The sequence below is a fragment of the Alosa pseudoharengus genome, unplaced genomic scaffold (assembly GCF_046254945.1).
Source record: "Alosa pseudoharengus isolate Yale_2024_CS ecotype anadromous, Long Island Sound unplaced genomic scaffold, YU_APseudo_1.1 YU_APseudo_1.1_scf_20, whole genome shotgun sequence".
NCBI lineage: Eukaryota > Metazoa > Chordata > Actinopteri > Clupeiformes > Clupeidae > Alosa > Alosa pseudoharengus.
In genome coordinates, this window is record NW_027468664.1 from 27,661,037 (window position 1) to 27,670,554 (window position 9,518).

Consider the following 9,518-nt stretch of genomic DNA (forward strand, 5'->3'; position numbering starts at 1 on the left):
TTAGTATCGTTAGGTTTGTTAGCCTCTATTCGTTGTTTGGTGTATCAGCTAAAGTTAGGAAACGTTAACCGTTAGCCTATGCTTGCTTGCAAATAACCTAACGTTACCCTACAACACACATAATTAGTAATGTTGAAGTTGTTGAATAGCATGATCTATATAGGCTAATCTATAGATTGTATACATATCCTAATAAAGTGCCATTATAGGTGGTAGGTTAAGGTGTTGTCATTTTAACTTTGTTAGCAATAGCCATGGTAAGGCTATTAGATAGCATGCTTGTCCAAAACAGGCATGTGCAATCGAATGTAATCCGCAGATGAATGCGCATAATATAATAACCTTAGTCAAGAAGTGCTTTTGTATTTGAGCTAGCTTTATGCAATCTGTTACAGAGTTAATACAACTACATGTAATGTTTTGTGAATACAGTAATAACGTTTTCCTGATGTCCCAATTCAACTTAATTAATAGCAGCTGTTGGGACACCCCCCCCCCCCCCCATTCTCTCCAATAAATGATGATAAGTACATTAAAGATGAGAGTGAGTGTTAGGTGTGTTAATACTTAATGTGAATTCATTTAAGATGCAAGCAAGAACGAGCAAACGACTCTCTAAATTTAGAGAGAGGAGTTCGACCTGGGCGGAGGCCACTAGGAGAAATCGCAACGTCTCCCGTGGTCAATGATGCGCATATCATGGTAAGATACAGCTGTCCAGTTGATCTTTGAATGTAAAATATATCTGAGTGCATTTCAAAAATATATGATTTAGGCTACTTAGCTAGGGTAGATATGGTGGTTGCTATGCTAAATAAAGTGGTTGCTATGCTGGTTGCTAGGGTAATCATTTTGGTTGAGAATAGGGTTGTGGTTGCTAGTTTGTTGATGCAACTTTGCACACTCCATGAGGGTCATGTGCAGAAGGTCTGACTTGAATTTCTGCCTCGTAGCTCCATGCTACCACCCAAAACTCCACCTCTGAAGTGGGAGTGGTCAACTTTTTAAAAGTTTTTCCTTCACAGTTTTTTGTGTGGGTGTCTCAGAGATCCCACCTTTGGAACAGTTGTCAGGGGCCTCAAGCCGGTGCTGTGCGTCTTGGTCCCATCCCTCTAGCTCCTAGCTTTACCGCACCACAAATGGGAAACCTTGTACGCTTTGAACCATTTATCTCCTTCCGGGAATAATCCACCGAAACTGGCTTGTTTGTGATGTCCCGTTGTTCAACATATTCTAATTTCATACTGATCGGACCAACATAAGTGAGTTTTTTTGGCTAAATATGTAAAAATGGCTAAACATTAGCAATTCCACTGCTTTGTTATTTTGCATAGCAACCACCATATGTACCCTAGCAACACCGAAGCAACCACCTTAATTACGATAGCAACACCCCATCAACCATCTTAATTGCCGTAGCAACCATCTTAATTACCCTAGCAACCACTTGTATAATGTCAAGCTAGCAACCAACATGCTTACCCTAACAACCACCATAGCAACCGTGCTATTTTAATAGCAACCACCATATCTACCCTAGCAACACCATAGCAACCATTCAAATTACCCTAGCAACAACCTAGCAACCACCACAATATGACCATAGTAACCACCATAGCAACCATGGTATTTAGCATAGTAAATGCCATATGTACCCTAGCAACGCTATTACTGACCTCACCAACATATGTGTGTTTTTTGGCTTAAAATTGAAAAATGGCTAAATGTTAAATAGTCAAAAATATATTTTTTGCAGACACAATGCTTTGCGTTACAGCTAGAGGGATGAAACTTTGCACACTCCATGTGGGTCATGTGCAGAAGGTCTGACTTGAATTTCAGCCTTGTAGCTCAATGCTACCACCCACAACTCCACCTCTGAAGTGGAAGTGGTCAACTTTTTTTTATGTTTTACCTTCACAGTTTTTTTGTGAGTGTCTCAGAGATCCCACCTTTGGGAGAGTTGTCAGGGGCCTCAAGGCGGTGCCTTGCGTCTTGGTCCCATCCCTCTAGCACCTAGCGTTACCACGCCAGAAGAGAGAAACCTTGTATGTTTCAAACTGTTTATCTCCTTCCGGGAATAATCCACCGACTCCAAACTGAGCCTGGCTTGTTTGTGATGTCCCGTTGTTCAACATATTCTGATTTTATACTGATCGGACCAACATAAGTGTGTTTTTTGGCTAAAAATGTAAAAATGGCTAAACGTTAGCAATTCCACTGCTTTGTTATTTTGCATAGCAACCACCATATGTACCCTAGCAACACCCAAGCAACCACCTTAATTACCATAGCAACACCCTAGCAACCATCTTAATTACCCTAGCAACCACTTGTTTAATGTCAAGCTAGCGGAGAGGTGGAGTTGTGGGTGGTAGCATGGAGCTACGAGGCTGAAATTCTGCACATGACCCACATGGAGCATGCAAAGTTTCATCCCTCTAGCTGTAATGCAAAGCAATGTGCTGGCAAAAACTACTTTTTTGGCGATTTAACATTTAGTCATTTTTACATTTTTAGCCAAAAAACACACATATGTTGGTCAGGTCAGTAAATGTATATAGCGTTGCTATGGTACATATGGCGTTTACTATGCTAAATACCGTGGTTGCTGTCGTGGTTACTATGGTCATATTGTGGTTGTTGCTAGGGTAATTTGAATGGTTGCTATGGTGTTGCTAGGGTAGATATGGTGGTTGCTATGCAAAATAACACGGTTGCTATGGTGGTTGTCAGAGTAAGCATGTTGGTTGCTATGGTGGTTGCTAGCTTGACATTATACAAGTGGTTGCTAGGGTAATTAAGATGGTTGCTAGGGTAATTAAGATGGTTGCTAGAGCGTTGCTAGGGTAATTAAGGTGGTTGCTTGGGTGTTGCTAGGGTACATATGGTGGTTGCTATGCAAAACAACAAAGCAGTAGAATTGCTAACGTTTAGCCATTTTTACATTTTTAGCCAAAAAACTCACTTATGTTGGTCCGATCAGTATGAAATCAGAATATGTTGAACAATCGGACATCACAAACAAGCCAGGCTCAGTTTGGAGTCGGTGGATTATTCCCGGAAGGAGATAAACGGTTCGAAACGTACAAGGTTTCCCTCTTCTGGCGTGGTAACGCTAGGTGCTAGAGGGATGGGACCAAGACACACGGCACCGACTTGAGGCCCCTGACAACTGTTCCAAAGGTGGGATCTCTGAGACACCCAAAAAACACACATATGTTGGTCAGGTCAGTAAATATATAGCGTTGCTAGGGTACATATGGCGTTTACTATGCTAAATACCGTGGTTGCTATGGTAGTTACTATGGTCATATTGTGGTGGTTGCTAGGTTGTTGATGGGGTAATTTGAATGGTTGCTATGGTGTTGCTAGGGTAGATATGGTGGTTGCTATGCAAAATAACACGGTTGCTATGTTGGTTGCTATGGTGGTTGCTAGCTTGACATTATACAAGTGGTTGCTAGGGTAATTAAGATGGTTGCTAGGGTAATTAAGATGGTTGCTAGGGCGTTAAAAAGTAGCCAAATAGGGATTTCAACTAACCTCTAACACACACATCAAATAGCTATATCTCTTGAACACATGTGGCACATGTTTGGATGGCAAGGAAGATGCCCATGAAATTTGATGCAATTGCCATGTCCAGAAAGCAAAATATCCTTGTCAGATTTTGATTCCCTATAAACACCTCAGACAGACTTAGTCTTATAACTCCCACCAGCATTTTTTTCTTCTTAAAAAGACCAAAATATCCAACACGTGTAAGAGAACTAAAAGAGAACAAAGGGGGATAACAAAGATAAAATGATAGCCCTCCAAAACTGTAAAAACATTCTTATTCTCTCTTAAAATGGGAGTTTTAGTCAAATAGGGATATTTCGTAACCTGCTAAAAACAATTGCCCATAAATCCTGAGTTCTTTCTTTGTTATGTATCCTATAATTATACTTTTTTATGTTCATTGCCATGAATTCTACCATTATTAGTTGTAAAACCAGTATATGTACATACTGGTTTACCAGACATACCCTATTTTATGCCATGCCATCTCATATAACGTTGTATGAGCCTCCACAGCGCCTAATCCCAATTGCCCTAAAACTGTGGTCAGATGATGAACTGTAACCACTAAAAAGCCGCCAGGACAAAAATTCCAGCGGCAAAATTGGGCACACCTGATCAAACACTTCTCCTCTTAAAACTGACAATGCAATGTCATTACAGTATATTAGTAGCCTAGGCTATTGTAAGAAAATAAGTAGGCCTAAGTCAAATAAGTAGCCTAGTCTACAAAGAGGATAATAAAACAGATCGAAGTCGGTTTCATAACAAAAAGCGGCCTGACATAGACAAAGAAATGTAGACTGTCAGTCCATAGCATTAATAACATTTACGATTAAGGTTAGAAGTTTATTATATGCCATTAGTCATTCTAATTTGTCATATTTCCCATGCTTACACTGGACTAAGAGTAGGCTAAATAAATGCGACTTACCGGGATGACGGATCAAACGGAATGAAAATTGTTGCACTCAATGACAGCATTCCCGCGCGAATTGTAGCCTACTGTACACAAGACATGTATAATCGATCACATCATTGATTGTATAGGCTCACACTAACGACTTGAAAAGTCAGTCAGTGTAAGGCTACTCATTTATTCTATTCTAGCTAAATTAATCTGATGGACTAAACTTTAATGCAAACGAAAGTTTATAGGCCTATCACACGCTATTCACCTGTTTGATTCATTTTCTACAGGTGTTAATGGAGTAGAGTTGGCAGTATTTCAGTTAGGCTATATTTGTTTTACAATTTGTTTTAAAAGGTGGCAAAGCAGTTTTCTGTGTGACCCCCTTTTGTCAAATTCCATTGATCAAAACAGCGCTCTGAGAGCAACCGACCTTCGTAGGTCTTCGTTTTTGCCGGAAAAGCCCGGAAAAAATCCCCATTGCGCGTAAGATTACACGCTACCTTTCTGCTGGCACAAATCAATTGGGACTAAAAGGCGTGAAATGACACGCGAAAACGTAAAACGGCGTATGAATAACACGCTAAATGACATAAGAAATTGGCGTGTCATTCTACGCCGTTTGGTGAGATCAGGCTGACTATGTAGACTGGAGTAGCAGCAGGTTTGTCTGTGTGTGTGGATTTTGGGAGAGGAGTTTCTCTCAAACAGTTAGCGACACAGACAGATACATATGCACACACAGACACATACAGTATACACACACACTAGAGTTGGATGTCTCGAGACCGGTCTTGGTCTCGAGACCACTTTTACGTGGTCTCGGTCTTGTCACAGTCTCCACCGTCTTTGGTCTTGGTCTTGTCTTGGTCTCGGATCCCTCGGTCTTGTCTTGGTCTCATTGTCTTGGTCTTGCGGTCTCGGGTCGACATAGTGGTCGGGAGATTTGCAACAAATATGTCCATGATACAAAACATAACATTCGATAATGCAACATTAAATTATTTCGCCTTTCACGCCCTTCAAATGCAACCTTTCAAATGCAACCAATCAATGACATACATGTATTTTGTTGTGATTAAGAAACTGGCGCTCATCCAATCAAAAGACGCAAGTATAGCCAGCGCGAAACGTTAGGTTTACGTCGTAGCTGTCAGTCTCAGTCAGACCTAGTAATAATAATGTCAGCGAATTCCGCCATCATTAAATTTGCATTCACGGAACATAAAGAAATTTGCGGTCCAGGGGCAAGAAAGAAGCATTCTGCAAAATGCAAGTTTTGCAAAGTCTCTCTCTCTCATCATTGTCATGCAATTGCTATAGCCTACATAGTTTATCTCACCCAGTCTACGAAAACATTTACAGTGAGTGAGCTCACAGTCACACACATTCATGACATGCTCTGTCTCTGCATTGTTCTGTCTGTAGTTGAAATAATACCTTCTTAAATTTAATTTAAACTGGGACTGCACCTCTTACCCCAGCAGGGTTCTCAAGTCTCACGCAATGGGCGTGAGACACACGCAATTCAACAAGTTCACACGCCACACCTTGCATTTCTCACGCAGAAATATTTCTAGGGATGTCAAGGTATCTGCATAATTATTAGAGAAGGCGCAGGGATACTAGAGGATTTCTCGCAGGGTTCAGAACTAGCGCACCACTCACCAGCAAAATCAAAAAAAATAAATAGCCACCGACATCCAATCAAAAAATAGTAGGCTATTCGTTGTATCCGGGTAACATTCCAAAATAGCACATCCCCTCCCTACAACCACGTTATGCTTGTGTGGGGTTACACGTTTAAGATTTCAAAACTGCACCAACATTCTTTTTATTCAGAAATTCAACTGTCTGTTATTTGGTAAACCAGCCTATGGTACTTTACAGGGTGTGTAAATCAAGCCTTTTCACGAACATTTGGCCTAGCCTACTTTATGGCAAAATTATTTCTTAACTATAAACTAAACTAAACTGTCGGTCATTAAGAAAACCTAATGATTGTGTCGTTATAGCTTTGTGTAAGCCAGGCATCAGCAACGTTCATTTTACACGACCAATCACTCTCGTGGCTGCCTGCACTTTCCCTGTCGTCACGTCTGCAACTTTCGCACTCGTTTGTGCTTTTTAGCGCCGTGTTCATCAGGTCCCGGGACACCCATCTGAGCCTCCATGGACCATGTCAACAATGAATGAAAATTATCTTATTATTAACAAGTGTTATCAATTTGAGCGAGTATGCTACACATACATTTTTTTCTAAACATACAGGACTGCTGCAGACAACTTGCTGTCCTCGGTTTCGGCATGCACATGCTTAGTCTAATGATTCAGTGACAATATAGGCTACTCAAGTGAATAAAGCAATTAGCCTAATAAATAAAATATTTGTCTCACTCAGTAGGCCTACATCTCGTAAATTGGTGAGCCATAGAATATCCCAGCGTCACGATTATTATATTTCAAGATTCCAATCTATCCCACCTAAATATGAAAAGTTATTTCTACTGACATGCTTCCTGGTGACATAAAAAAACAAATGGTTTCCCTTGATAAGGCTGACATAAGAGACATAGGCTATGCATTATACTTTTTTTATAATTAGTGAGTGAGTGCACCCCCCCCCCCCCCCCCAATCTCACTCCAAGCTGAGCTCAAAACTTGAGAACCCTGCCCCAGTATGCTGCTCTTATTCAATTGATGCAAGTTATGGTGTAACACCAGAGACTTTCTAATGTGGAGACGCAGCACTCAAAAAATCCTCCATAGAAATGCATGGGGCTAGTTTGCAACGCCAATATGGCCGTTGTCTACACATATCCCACCCCTTCCTCGCCAAAATGTCGACATGTGTATACATTGAGCCAATCATGTGGTGTGTGTTGACTACATTGAGCCAATTATGTGCTGTGTTGTGCAGACATTGTGCCAATCATGTGTTGTGAACTCGACACTGGAGCACGGTTGGTGTGGTGAAGCCTTGCGCACGCGCATTTCTGCTGAATAGGATGCCCGATGAGTACCCAAAAAGCGTTGCAATATGGCTGCCGAGTGGAGGGACATGCCTAAAAGGACTTTGGTAAAACTAGCTCGCTAGCTGTTTTTTTTTTTTTTTTTTTTTGGTCTCGGTCTTGGTCTCGGTCTCGTCTCGACTTTGTCTTGGTCTTGACTCAGTCTGTCTTGGCCTTGGTCTCGTCTTGGTCTCGGTCTTGATACTCTCTGGTCTTGGTAGTGTCTTGGTCTCGGTTTAGGCGGTCTTGACTACAAGTCTAACATACACACACACACACACACACACACACACAAACACACACACACAAACACACATATTCATCTCTCAGGACGCTCTGTGTGAAAAGCAGCCAGGGGTCACAGGTCTGCTGATGTTCTTTTATTGTCATTTTATGGTCATTATTGCGAAAATAAGTCCCTTCAGGGCGAAGCAAGACCCCTCCGCTGGCGTGTCGGGGTCCGGTTCGCCCTGTTGGGACTTATTTCCCAATAATGACCGGCATTCTATACATTATCCCTTACATGCCGCACATTCACCCATTCACACACACACTCACACACACTGATGGCGGAGGCTGCCTGCAAGATGCCCACCTGCTCATCAGGAAGTGTCTTGCTCAAGGACTCTTCGACAGAGTCAGGAGGAGTGATGTTGCGTGATACTCTGCAGGGGGTTGCTTGGATGGAGCATGACAGATACAACTCTTAGACTCTTACATTTTCTGTCTCCAAAGCTAGATAGATAGATAGATAGATAGATAGATAGATAGATACTTTATTGATCCCCAGGGGAAATTCAAGGTCTCAGCAGCATACATACAACACAAACACATTCTTTAACAGCAGAAAGAGTAATTAAAGTATATAATATACAAACACAACTAAGCAGTAAGGACAGTAGAAGATACAGAATATGCTAAATATACTAAAATACAAATTATACTAACACTTAATACAATATATAAAAATATACTAAAATACAAATTACAAAAAAAAAAACAGTATCCACATAGTGGTGATTAATAAATCAGAGGCGCTTGCAATGACTGAGGCAGGGACTGAGCCTGTGATTCTCTGTGCATAGTATGGTAAGGTGCTCTAAGGTGCTCTGTGTGAATGAGTGTCATGGTGGTAGTGCAATGGTGATAGTGGTCATGGTGATAGTGCAAATGAGTAAGTCAACAGTGCAACAATGCAGAAATAAAGTAAAGTAAAGTCTATATATCTATATATTTAACTATTTAAGAAAATGTATAAGTGTGGCTTTATGCATATGTGCTAATGTGCTAATATAGCACGCAAACAGTGAGGCATAAAGACAATGGTACAAGTGGCTAGTGGACAGACAGTACCAAATATGGAGGGGGTGAAGAGGCAGACAGACTATGCAGAGAAGTATATCTCTCCTCTTCCCTTCAGTGAGGCATTGAACAGTTCAATGGCCCTGGGGACAAATGACTTTCTCAGTCTGTCAGTTGTGCAAGGCAGTGAGCGAAGTCTCCAGCTGATCAGGCTCTTCTGCTTAACAATAGTGCTGTGGAGTGGGTGACACTCATTGTCTAAGATGTTGATCTGTTTGTTCAGGGTCCTTTTGTCAGATAGTGAAGTGATGCACTCCAGTTCAGCTCCCACTACAGAGCCAGCTTTCCTTACCAGCCTGTCAATTCGCCCCACATCCTTCTTCCTTGTGCTTCCTCCCCAGCATACTATTGCATAGAAGAGGACGCTGGCAACAACAGACTGGTAGAACATCCTGAGGAGCTTGCTGCACACATTGAAGGACCGCAGCCTCCTCAGGAAGTCTGCTGCTCTGCCCTTTCTTGTAGCAGCCCTTACTGAGGGCGCATTACACATCTTGCATTTTACATAACTCACAAGTGTAGCCAACATATCTGACATTTGACCTCTGATAACTATGAAACCTCCATGCTGAGAGAAGCGTTAGAATTCTTGGTGAGGTCAGGAGGTCTACATCAGCCTCTAAGGAGCCGCTGACCTCTCCGTGTGTGGGAACGTCACTATTAGGGTCATG